This window comes from Calidris pugnax, unplaced genomic scaffold, assembly GCF_001431845.1.
Source record: "Calidris pugnax isolate Ruff unplaced genomic scaffold, ASM143184v1 scaffold4, whole genome shotgun sequence".
In the NCBI taxonomy this organism is placed as follows: domain Eukaryota; kingdom Metazoa; phylum Chordata; class Aves; order Charadriiformes; family Scolopacidae; genus Calidris; species Calidris pugnax.
In genome coordinates this window covers 1,488,166-1,497,469 of record NW_015090781.1, presented here as the reverse complement: position 1 = coordinate 1,497,469, position 9,304 = coordinate 1,488,166, and the positions used below count along the sequence as shown (strand labels likewise).

General features: G+C 49.0%; 1 long non-coding RNA gene across 3 annotated transcripts; it reads right to left on the bottom strand.

Moving 5' to 3' along the window:
* Positions 1-3,256: 3,256 nt before the first annotated feature.
* Positions 3,257-8,389, bottom strand: LOC106898148. Of its 3 annotated transcripts, none has more exons than XR_001413882.1 (4): positions 6,423-8,389; positions 5,739-5,847; positions 5,052-5,545; positions 3,257-3,687 (listed from the first exon to the last, which is right to left on the bottom strand). It is a non-coding gene; the product is annotated as an uncharacterized LOC106898148 (long non-coding RNA). The 3 variants fall into 3 exon arrangements; XR_001413884.1 differs by having other exon boundaries at positions 5,052-5,133; XR_001413883.1 differs by lacking the exon at positions 3,257-3,687 and having other exon boundaries at positions 4,777-5,133.
* Positions 8,390-9,304: the final 915 nt, after the last annotated feature.

Sequence of the window (9,304 nt, the reverse complement as noted above, 5' to 3'; positions counted from 1 at the left end):
ATCCCGCACAGACGGCAAGGGGAGCGCGGGGCTCAAAGCGCCGCCGGGAAGGGGCTGCGGGGGCTGAGAAAAAGCAGCCGAGGGGGTGCCCGGGGCAGCGGGGCTTGGAGCGGGAGAAGAAGTAAGAGGATCCGGGGGGGAAAAAGCTGTGCAATTTCAGCTGAGCAAAGCCCTGGCATCCCGGGACAGGAAGGAGGCAATTTAAGCCTGGAAATTTGCGTTCGGCTGCAAAAAGCTTCAGCCGCAGTTTGGAACAAGCGCTGGAAACCCACCCGGGACCCCAACCCCCGCTTCGGATCTGCCCGGGGTGTGGGTCACCCCTGAGAGATGCGAGTTTCTCACCGTTCCCTTTATTTTACAATTATTATTTTTTTAAGTGTATTATCAGGAGCCCTCAGTTTGTCTCTCAGCTCAGGCCGAAATCCCGCGCCGGGCTTTCTGTTACGGACGGCTCGATTTTAAAAGGAAACTCCAGTGCGACATGTGGTAAAGGGCAAGGAAGAAAACAAATCATCCCCTTCAACCTCCTTTTTCTATTTTTTTTTTTTTCCTCCTTACAAACAAGCTCCTTGGAAAGATAGATGTGTTTATTCTGAAACGTTCCTCACAATTAGTCTCCGCTTCGAACGCAAACTCCGGATGCAGCGAGGTCACTGATCGGGGGAGATATCCCCGACGACGTGAAGTAGGAGGGAAAGGGGCAAAAAAGTCAGGGTCAGCTCCCAGATTCCGGGAAGACAGCACTGAAGGAGATATTCCCTTACCTGGCTCAGCTTCCCAGAGCCTGCCCCGAACCCGGGGCGTCGGAAAAGCAAATTGCAGCCGGCTTTGCCCCCGGCTGCGGCCACGGCGAGCCTAAAAAGAACCCGCTTTGGGGGGAATTTTTTTTATTTGTTTATTTTTAAAAATAAAGTGTAGGTTCGCTCCATAAGCCCTTTAAACGCTAAAAAGCTCTGGTTACCTGCGGGGGCTGGGGCAGGGGTACGGGGAGCCCCAGGGAACCGGCGCTGCCGCCCGGCGCGGTCGGGGGCGGCTCGGGAACCTGCAGGGGGGACCCCCGGAGCCCCCCCCGTCCAGCAGGGCGTCCCGGGAACCTGCAGGGGGGAGCCCCGGAGCCCCCCCCGTCCGGCAGGGCGTCCCGGGAACCTGCGGGGGGGAGCCCCGGAGCCCCCCCCGTCCAGCAGGGCGTCCCAGATAGGAGAATCTCAATTGACACCAGCTGCGACCTCGGCTCCCCGTCCGCAGGGGCGGCGAAGTGCCGGTCCTTTCTTATATTACGATAATTACTTTAGAAAGCCTGACTCACATAAAAAGTATCTATAAAGATTTACTCGCGGTTTTCTCGATTTGGAAATACGTTTCTCCATTTTCCATCTACTCTAAACTTGCTGGTTTTAATCTCCAAAACAGTCATTGGGAAAGAGAACTGGGGGAGGAGAAGCGTTTCTATAAAGAGTTTAACCAAAGCACATTAAATATTTTCCCAACATCACCAAATAAACAACAATCCTCCAGCTCCCTATAAACTATTTAAAGCATGTCATATCATCTCTTCAGCTCTTGCCAATGTACTTTCCTTTTAATTTATAAGCCGATTAGAGCAGGGGCCTGTCTTGCGTGTATTTGCAAAATGTCTGGCACCCTTTCAGTCACTCGCAGTTCACAGACACTTAAATCGGCGTTTAACTTCGTTATTATAGGTACTAACTTCGATTTTTCCTCACTTTTGTAGACCTACTGCCTGTGAAAGTGCTTGTTGTAAATGATCTGAGCAGTTGTTGAAGGGTTTCAGCAGAGGAAACCTCTTTGGATGGCAGAGCTGATGCAAAAAAAAAAAAAGAAAAAAAAAAAAAAGAAGAAAAAGCACAAGGGAAATTGAAACTGAGATCTCAGGCTGTATAAATCGGCCCAAAAGAAAATGGGGAAAACCTCCTTGGGAGGAACAGTTTTAGTTCACTAGAAAATAAACTTCTGCTCATAAATGATGAAAGTTATTATCATCAGAGGATGTGCTGTACCAAACAAACCTCCATTAGGCTGGGAAGGATAAAACAGGCTAGACAGCCTTTCTTTAAAAAAAAAAATCATCATGTCTTTGATTCCCAAGATATCAACCGTGTCTGTTTCTGTAAGTGCTGTCAAGTAAACCTGAGTTATGGATGCTCTAAAAGAACCCAGCAAGGAGAAAATTCAGCAAGAGAAAATTGAGACTGCTATCCATAGATACTTTACCAAAATATACTTTCTTTTCAGACTCTTAAATTCCTGCCCCGTACCTTGGCATGACAATTTCTGAGAAGAGCAAGACCCGGGACTGTGGTAAAGCTGTGGTCGTCGGAGCCAGCAATCGCACGGCAGATTCTTGTCGTTGAGGTTTTGCTCTTTCCACGCTGCCGTGTCCATCACTTTCACCACAAGAGCCTTAACGTCTGGAATGTGACCTCCTAAAACTGCCACCGCCTCGGTTCAGTCTGAACCCCAATTGCTGACACCATTTTCTAGCACGTTTGGGTATCACGTCTAACCTGACGGGGCGGGGGGAGGATGACTGCTGGATTTAATACAGCGTCCCCTCTCTGATGGAGGGGACCTGGGAAGTTCCTGCAGCAAGAACACAGGTCTGTCTGGGCTGGGAGGACTGGCTGGGGAGCTCAGCCCCAGCGGGAGGAAAGCAAGCCCACTGGAAGTGTTTCCTCCCTCCAAACAGCCAGGCATCCATCAAACCCCACTGCCCGTCAGGAACAGCACACCTGGCCATGCTGCCTCTGCAGTTTTGCCAGCACGAAAGGAACACAACGTGGTCTCTCCAGATCTGGCCATAGGAAAGTAGAGCACAGTGGTGCCAGGCTTTCCTCTGAGAGTCACTCTGGACTCACTAGCTGCCTAATTAAGAAACCTATAAAACTAAGGGACAAGGACAAAAAGAAAGCACCATCCCATAAAGGTTTTGAGTCGAGGCTCTCCCTGGCTGGGTCCCCATGAGAAGACACATGAGAAACGGGGGGGATGAAGCTGAGTTTTAGGCAGCGGCGGATCAATGGTCTTTTTTGTTGTTTTTGTAATCTGTGAACAGTTAGTTAGAATGTACTCCGCTAGAATAAACTGAATTTATTCTTTTCCTTAATCTGTGTCATTTAATGCGTGGTCTCAAAAATACTCTGCCAAACCCAGGGTACCCCAGTCCTGCAGATCTGTCTGTGGAGAGAACGGGTGGGCTCCCCAGGTGTCCACCTCCCAGCAGGTGTTTTGAGCTTCTTAAAAAAACTGAAATGCACGATTTCCTTCAGGGTGTGAGAATGGCTCTGGAGGCTGGTCAAACCATGTGCTGTCCCAGCAGACGGAAATCTCCTTTGCCAAGTGTCTCTTCAGCAAGCAGAGAGACCTCCAAACAATAACTGAGTGCGAATAACACACTCTTTGACACAAAATACTCTTCAGATGCATGAACTTCCCAGTACTCATCAATGGCTGGGTCTGATTTAGCTTTTGTCTTTCGTATTTTGAGTAGAGCCAAATGTGGCAGCAATTTGTCACAGTCAAAAAGATACAGAGGACAAACACGACAGCGAGACCTGGAGCTCTGCAGCGCTCCAAAGACCACAACAGCCTCAGAAACATTTTTTCTCAAACCAAGCCCAACCCTGATGAGCAGAGAATCGTGTAGAATTATCCTCGTTTCACACCATCCTGGAAAAAAAACAGAAAGAGAAGTGAATAGGCCAATTTTACAAGCCTGAGAATGAATGCGAGCAAGCCTTTGTCCCACCATCTGCGAAGAGATGATAGAGGTGAAGGAAGAGGGAATTCACGGGGGATGGTAAAAGTTCACAGAGACCTTCTATTTTTCTGGAGAGATGCTTCACATTCCAGCAGCAAAACTGAAGGAAGCGGACATGAGGAGTAGATCAGAGAGGGGAAATAGGAAGATGGATGAAGTGCAAGGCTGGAGGAGCAAACGAGTCAATTATGAATAAGAGGAAGGGGCTGTGCGCAGAGACCAACGAGGAGATGGAGCTCAGGGGAAGAAACAGCAGCCAAAACACTCGCAAGTCAGAGACGCTGCTGGGATGAGGGAGGCAGAATAAAATCGTAATCTTTCAGGTAAAGACAGAATTGTAAACCCCTGCCCTCTGTATCTATTTGATTATGGCACCTCTGTCACCAGCTCTATCAGGACAACTGTGCGTGGCCCTGCTACAGACAGACAGGGGAAATCAGCTCTGTCAAAGCTGGAAGCTGTTGGTTTGCACAGAGAAACCAGCAGCAAACTATGAAACTCATGGCTGGAGAGTGAGGGGAGGAACCACTGAGGACTACAGGTCCTGCCTGAGCCCCGGGCAAGTAGATGAAGGAGAAACGAAGTGAAATGCCAATGGTGTAGAAGCGGTGGATGCTCAGAATGAACCCAGAGGAGAAACCAGAAGTGAGCACCACCAAAGGAGGGTGAAAGGCCAGCAGAACCTCCCTGAGCTGTGATAATGGAGGAAGGAAGAGACGGGGTGGTGCTGGATAGACCTCAGAGCAACACTCTGCTTCCACCATCCAGCAAAAGCTCCCAAATAACTCCAGAAAAAGCAAACGTCTTTCTGCACAAAGTCCAGTAACAGCAGTTAAGTTCCTGATCTGTTCCTCTTTGAGGTGGTGGTAGAGCAACGAAGGTCTGCAAGCATTGCCTATAAGGTTAAAAGTAGAGAATCTGGGAATCTCTTTGGGATTCTCTGATCACGTGAAGACACTGTCTGCCCGCGGCTTCACACCGATCTGACATAACCCCCATCCCTCCTCCCGACAGTGAGCAACCAAAGAGCTCCTTCCACCGTCTTGGGAGCAACAGGGCCAGAGAAAAGGCTTCTTGATGATAAAGAGCTGTGAGAGAAGCATTTCCACAGCCCTGAGGGCAACCCAGCCTCACCTTAGCACTGCTTTGGGGCTAGGGAAGGGAGGGGGAGGGCGCGGGGTCCCCAGCCCAGGCACAACAGCTCATCCCCCAGAAACAACCGTGGGGAAAGAGCGTGTCTTCACAGCGCAAACATCCCCTTTGTCTCCCCTACCAGGATCTGGGTGTTGCCTCGTTTCTTCTCCCTCCGCAGATTCCCTTCTGTTAGCTCTTTAGTAACAGCAACATGGAGAAAGCTAAAAATAAAAAGCTGTATAAGCAACGTAACAGGCATGCAATTGCATGTCTATTTTCTTTGAAAAAAATGATGCTTTATTTCCTGTACAATGGAAACTACAGTTTGATGTTACAGCTATTGGGTTTTGACTGAATGCAGAAATTTGACTTAAACAATGACAATTCCCCCTGTATTTACTATTACCATATGTCACTGATTATATATTTAAGTTGCAGAAATGAATTAAATTTCATGGCTTCCTCAAGTTAGATTCTCTTGGAGTAGACTGTCTCTTGTTATTAACCCAAATCCTCGGAAAACGGTTTAAATCAAAACAGCAGACTTTTGGTATCATTTCAGGAGAAAATTGATTATCACAAACCAAGCGCTTAACACGTCATCATCCAGAAGGCTGGGGGAGCTTCGGAAACCTGCAGCAACCACAGCCAGGATAGAGAAAAGGGGTTAATTGAACACCACAGACTCGGAGATGGGGGGAAAAAACCCAACCAAACAAAAAAGACCCAGTTTGGAGCACTGTTTGGAGCTCCCTTGCCTGGGGTCTTATTCCTTCTGCCTCAGAAGTTATCATATGTCCCACAGCTCAGTGCTTGCTTCACTTACTTGGGGAAAGTATCTTCTCTCAGCTGGCTACAGAGTATTAGTGACAATCATGTTGCACACATGTTCCAGGAGAAGCCAGCCTTATGCTTGCTAGATTTCTTCCTGCTTTCTGGAATAAAAAAAAAAAAAAAAAGAAAAAAAAAAAAAAAAAAAAATTTAAAAATCCAGATTTTCTTTACTCCTTCTGTTTCCCATCACGATTTGGATTGCTAACATTTCTATCCCCACTATCCCCCTGGCGGCTCCTGGCCCTTTTCTAGAGGACCAGCAGACAGCAGACCCCCTTGGCTCCCATCAACCAGGGAGGAAGCAAACTGCAACCTCTGGGAATCTGGCCTCAGACCTTAAAGTTGAGGTGATGCGAAGGGACTTTACAATAAACCCCCCATGTCCATGCTTCCCACCTCCCCCAGGTCCTGCCCAGACCTGCAGAGTCAGAGGTTTCACCACATCAGAGGTGTCACCAGAGGCAGGGGTCATGGCCATGGCAGGCTGTGACACAGAGGGAGCTCAGTGGTGGCAGACACGGCGTAAAGCAGAACCTGAGCAGTCCTGGTGAGCGGGAAGCAGGTTATTATTCCTAACTGAAGGGCAACGTCATGAGGGGAGAAGAGGTAAAAGAAGGAGACTTCAGTGTCAGAAGAAAACAAGGGCAGCTGTGCCGTGACTGCTTGAAGGACTCACCAGGCAGGATACAGACGGGACAGGCTTCAGTGAGAGCCTCGTGAATTCACATCATACTTTGCCAGAGACTCAATCAATTGAGTATGTGCTAAAGCTCAGTTTGTTTTGTCTTATTTGGAGCCTTGGAAGATATTTCCTATCTTGAATCATTGAACACGCTCCAGCCACACACCTGCAACTTCTGGAGTGCATCCTCTCAGCGAGAGGCTGGCTAGCACGTCGTCACTTCTGCAGGGCAAATCCTCCTGAAAGCACATCAGACCACAGCTTTCGCACCAGTTTACTTTTACATGTAGCACATGGAAGCTAACGTCTGGCGAGAGCACAACAATGTCCTGACCGAGATGGAGCTCCTCACAACAGATGGTGGTTGATACTGCTGGACCAGGGCAGCTCCACCCCATTATTTCTCCCCTGCGTTTTTCCCCCCTCTGGCCACATTTTTTTGAGATAGCTCCAGGCCATTCTCACTCTGGTGTTTGCGGTCCCCTCAAGCCCACAGGTCACACTCAACCTGCAGGTCACTGCCTAGTCCTCACACCCAGGTTATTTTGCTCCCGTTGAGGTATCCCATTGCACGAAGGCTTCTCATCGCTAGATCCTGACAGTCCTGTTGAATTGCACATTAATATCACGTGAGGTTCACAATACTCTGAACCAGCTGCCACAGGGAGTGCCTCCAGCAGAGCAGGAAACCTTCTCTCCGAGCACTCCGTAGCTTTGCCAGCCAGCACGCAGGCAGTGTGGTAGTCAGCAATCTGACAAGCAACATCTGATGCCCATTTTGGGCCAAAGGATGGAAAAGGCAGCACAGAGCAGCCTTCGGTTCCACCTCTTCAAGCCCGAGAGCTTCATCCTGAAGGGAAAAGCATCCAGAAGAGAAAACCCAGCATCAAAATGAACGACTCTGAAAAGACAAGGCACGACCAACGTCTTTGCAGCTTTACGCGGCTGCTGTCTGAGATATTTTTTGCCAGAGGTTTCTTTTGCCAGTGGAAGCACAGACAGACATTGCCACCTTGTGGTTCCTCCTCCTGCAGTGCCATGTCGGGTTTTTTTTTTTAATTGTACTAGCCTAGACCAGGGGTTTCCAAACCGCTGACCAGGGATTTCTGGTGACAAGGCTAGCATGGACAAGAATACTTTCCAAGTACTTACTTAACTGAAAAAGCAAGTCTGTAATTCACAGCCATCAGCTCTTAATACTGAGAAACTCATCACTACAAAACCCTTCAGGAATTTAATCTGCAAGTTAATAAAGATGAGTAACTACTGGCGAGGGTACGCAGCCTCCAAACAGCAATCCAAAACGCTATGGCAGTGAGGCACAAAACCAGATTGGCTTTACACTGTTCTCAGCATCAAGAAATCTGTGAGAAATCCAACGCTGATGACAGCCTGCAGTTTCAAAACCTTGGGATGGTCTCAGACAGTAGTTCCCTCAGGGTTCTAACAAGGAGGGAGCAGCCATGTGCTCATTCCCCAACAGCAGACAGAAAGGCAGGAGCGGGCTGGGCTTGTCCCCAGTCACTCCAGGTTCTGCTCAGGACAGTTTGTGGCATAAGCTGGGGTAAGGCTCATCACCAGGTGGCTCCTCCATAACTCATGCCCGGGTACAGGCACCAGACAGTATTTCCCCTCTGGACCTTGGGCGGAGTTAGAAAGGGGAAGATCAGCAAAGAGTCTGTGGAGCAGCACGCGGCCTCTGTGAAATCCCAGGGAATTAATCAAACTTGGAAAAAATTTAACAGCCTCTCCCAGAGAGGTGGAAGAGTCTCTCCTAACACACAGCAAGGAGCACAGATGTCCCTGGCAGCTTCTCATGCCTATCTCCCTGCTGACACACTGACACAGAAAGTGGCCCATTTTCATGGTTGCGATAATGAGTGAATAATCGGAATTTCTGGAGCATTTCCCTTTCCTCCATGATATTTTCTGACTAGCTTCCTGCTTTGCCACTGGCCAGCCCATTACAGTTGTAAACAACATAATGAGTGAATAATCGGAATTTCTGGAGCATTTCCCTTTCCTCCATGATATTTTCTGACTAGCTTCCTGCTTTGCCACTGGCCAGCCCGTTATAATTGTAAACAAATGACTCTTTTCCAGTTCCCCAGCCTCATTTCAAGGTTGTCGTGGGTGCTGGTCCTGGGAAGACCCAAAAGTTTCAACAGTCCTTAAGCACCTTCTTCAGCACATGCTTCTTGGGGCTTTTTAGTCTGGAGAGGAGAAGGCTGAGGGGGGATCTGATCAATGCTTATAGATACTTCAAGGGAGGGTGTCAGGAGGATGGGGCTGGTCTTTTTTCAGTGGTGCCCAGGGACAGGACAAGAGGAAATGGGTACAAACTTGAACATAAGAAGTTCCATCTCAACATGAGGAGGAACTTGTTTGCTGTGAGGGTGGCAGAGCCCTGGCAGAGGCTGCCCAGAGAGGTGGTGGAGTCTCCTTCTCTGGAGACATTCAACCCCCCCTGGACACGTTCCTGTGGGACCTGCTCTGGGTGGCCCTGCTCTGGCAGGGGGTTGGACTGGATGGTGTCCAGAGGTCCCTTCCAGCCCCATATCACTTTGTGATTCTGAAGCTGATAAGCCCCGTTGGTGTCACGTTCCCCATCAGACCTAGACATGAGAATAGATGTTAGTTACAGCGTGGTACATTTGTTTCCCCAGCAAGACTGCAAACCTAAGGACTATCTGCCCCGCCAAATAAAAGGAAAAAAAAATAAAAAATCACTTCCACAGGAAGAAGGGTGATGAATTTGAGCTGGAGAGCTGAAGTGCTGGTGCCTCGGCTGTTCACAGAGGGATGCTGGCTGCAAATCCCAGCTCTAGAGACTGCTAGCAGGAGCCTTTCAACAAACCCCGACCGCAGCCCCCCCC